Source organism: Limulus polyphemus, unplaced genomic scaffold (assembly GCF_000517525.1).
Source record: "Limulus polyphemus unplaced genomic scaffold, Limulus_polyphemus-2.1.2 Scaffold9413, whole genome shotgun sequence".
NCBI classification, from domain to species: Eukaryota; Metazoa; Arthropoda; class Merostomata; order Xiphosura; family Limulidae; genus Limulus; species Limulus polyphemus.
The window spans coordinates 6,710-10,091 of NW_013675023.1; the positions used below are offsets into that span (position 1 = coordinate 6,710).

Sequence of the window (3,382 nt, forward strand, 5' to 3'; positions counted from 1 at the left end):
ATAGAAGATGTCATATCTATTCTACATAATATCTTAGTGGAGAGGTTCGTACCTAAAATATATTATAAGGATAAAGATGTAAAATTTCATTAAAACATAATTTGATTAAATAAATAAATGAATAATATACAAATATAGAGAGTGCTGTGTGTGCAACATACCCCCTACACTGATATTTCATGTGTCTAGTATTCCGTAAGCTTTTTCTCAGCTGAAAAGTGTTTCCATGGCCAAAAAAAAGTTTGGGAAACACTGGACTAGAGGGACATCAACTAATCAACACCATCAATTGATGGGCTACTCTTTGTGTGTAATGTTATAATGTCCCTATAGCTGAGAATTTGCAGTAGCAGGATTCAATCCTGTGACCCACAGATTTACAAGTCAAGTGCCCTTAACCACCAGGCCATACCAGGCCCTAAACATGGCATGAAAGGCAAGAAGTGTTATCACTTGCATCTTATCACTACAAGTTTTTCACAAAACTATGTGCTACTCAAAGTGAAGATAGGGGCTAGGGCCAAAAGTGTTATGTAAAAAAAATGTAACACTTAAAAATATGGTAATGAAAAAAAATCCCAACTTCTTTTGTAACAAACTTATAGTAACAATATTTCACACATAATAAAGCATAAACTTCAAAATTATTTTCTTGAGTTTTTCTTTCCACACATTCTTGTTAAAAAACAACTAACAAATCTTTTATTCGTTTCATAATGCATTAAATTAAGGCCTGATGTCCCTAAAAAATTCGACTAACATGTTGCACATTCCACTACTAATACATGAGAATAACATTTTAAATTTTACCAATGTTTGTTTAAAAAATAACCACTGTAATCAACTAAATTCTACTGTATTTTCTTTGTCGTATAAATATACATTTATGAATTATATCCCGACAAAATTAGTTACAAAAGCGCTAATTTATGTTTAGAGATCATAATATGTGGTATTACTTGTACGATTATTTTAATATATTTGCATTATTTTATCATTGTAAAATTCATTCTGTATTGTGTAAAAACCTGAGTTTGTTTTCGCAACTTGTAATCTTATAAAAATAACTTACTATACGCATTTTTCTAATGATATCAAAACGTAACTTTATTAAGCCTAATTTTCTTTCGAATGTTACATGTGTCATACGTTGGAGGCGGCCTTCGTTGACATAGATGCGCTCGTGCGCGCCGGACGTAACTAGTGGATAACACTGACCTATTAACCAGTAAGACAAATAATGCAATATTTACCTCAGACAGGAACGTTTGTGCTGCCTTCTGAGCTCCTACATGCAGTAGATATTCATAAACGTACAAGGCTAACCTGTGAAAAGTATAAACAAAAAGAAGAAATAAAAATCAACTGAACATTATAAACCTTCTTCCCCTACTTAGTCTCACATGGAACGTGCTATGCCATATGCCTCGGGCTCAGCTACTTACTGCCTGTTATTCTTTCATCAACGAATTTTGTTGTTCCAGTAGTTAAATTTAAAGTTTTACAAGAATACGTATAAAAACATGAAGGCAAATAATTTTAAGGAATAAACCCACATTTTAGGCCCGTGGACAAAAATTTCCATTTGAAGTACAAAGAGAAGCAAAAGTTTGAATAAAATCTGAAAGTAGGCCTAATCATTATATAACATATATTATTAATACAATATTAAAAATACTGTTAGCGTTACTCTGTGCAAGCTACACTTCTCAGTATTAGTTTTAGTTATCGTATTGCATAGTCTGTGAATTATTTAAAACTTAACTTTAAAAAACAGTCACCGTTTCTACTCATATTGTCTGCTATACTCGATGTTAAGTGATGTCCGTGAACAAAATCGTCTCAGCATCAAACTTACTTTTCTCTCGCTTGAGCATCGGATGGTACCGTTGAGCCTTTTCCTTTCGCGTACATGCTGTGAGGTTGAAGTGTCAGTCTGTCACGCACCTGTCAAGACACACACTACGACACCAACCTTGTTACCATAGAAACATCTATTGATCTGTCGCAGGCTACAACGTGATTGGACAGCCTAGTCCTCCTTCCTACGTCACGGCGTAGTGAAACTTGGAGGAGTCATTGGCGGTAGTCGCAGTAGTGTAAGAAAAGAGACCCTCTATACAAATAGTGTTACTCAATAGGCAAGTGTTTACCTTGGTACGAAAAAGACTTTTGAGCGTAGTGTTGAAATGAACACTTAAAGTATAATTACATTAAGAGAAAAAAAAAACAACACTGTTTTCAGAATATTTGGTCAGCCACCTGAACATTTTATTATTATTAATATATATTTTTGTCTTGTTTTATTTTACTAAATTTCAAAGCAAATTCCTAATGTGTAACAGGAAAAATCAAAAGAAATTATGGGTTTGAAAAATAAATAACAAGCAATTCTTATACACATGTTTATTTTGTTTTTATTATTTTTTAAAGTTTTCAGTGCTGACTGAAAAATAGAAACCATTTTCAATGAAGACGACAAACAACTTCAGATAGATGTGTTTTTTTAATCCTATCTAACGTTTCGGCTTAACTTCAGGGAGAATAAAAAACATTATTATATCTGAATTTGTTTGACGTCTTCATTGAAAATGTTTATTTTATTATTAAGCACAAACCAACACAGAGGGTTATAAGCCCTCATATTTACCTCCGAATCACCGGAGGCACGTGATATGTAATTGTGAAATACTAAGACAAAGAAACCGTCAAAAATGTTTCCAATATTCAAGAAATACATATAGCAGATATTCTAAAGTAAAAACAACGTTACTGTTCTCATGTGATTTGAATTTAATCTAGCTGATTGATACGGGTTCGAATCCCCGTCCCATCACACATGCTCGCCCTTTCAGCCATGAGGGCGTTATAATGTGACAGTAAATCGCACTATTTTTGGTAAAAGAGTAGCCGCCTTCCTTCTAGTCTTTCACTGCTCAGTTAGGGACGGCTAACGTAGATAGCCCTCGTGTAGCTTTGCGCGAAATTCCAAAAAAACAAACGAACAAACTGATTGACATATATATAATTAAATGTTAAACAATAATAGTTAAGAGTCTCTTTATACGAGGCATTTTTTGGTTCATTAAGAATATGGAGAAACCATGAGCATGTGTTACTTTTTTCAATATTAAGGGCAACATTATCCCTTTTCAGTGATACTTGTCCACCTTCTGAAGACCCCTAGTTCAGCCAGGGGCCTTACGCTATATATTTGTTAATTTGGCTTGACTAGAAATGTCTCACCGAAACTGCCAAGCTACATTCCCCCGAGGTTTGGGGGGGGGGACTATCGGCTCTCTCAAATGACAATCTTTATTTTAACCAAGTTATTATTCAGGCTGCAATCTCACTTCGGAATCAATAATTTCAGGTGGGTCAG

At 34.1% G+C, this 3,382-nt stretch overlaps 1 long non-coding RNA gene across 1 annotated transcript in view; it reads right to left on the reverse strand.

The window, feature by feature from the left end:
* The window catches only part of LOC111083411, a 2,926-nt gene extending 898 nt beyond the window's left edge, over positions 1–2,028 (reverse strand). The window contains exons 1-2 of the long non-coding RNA XR_002609020.1: positions 1,859–2,028; positions 1,254–1,326 (exon numbers count right to left, since the gene is read on the reverse strand). This is a non-coding gene — a long non-coding RNA (uncharacterized LOC111083411). The remainder of the gene's footprint in view (positions 1–1,253; positions 1,327–1,858) is intronic.
* Between the last annotated feature and the right edge of the window lie 1,354 nt (positions 2,029–3,382).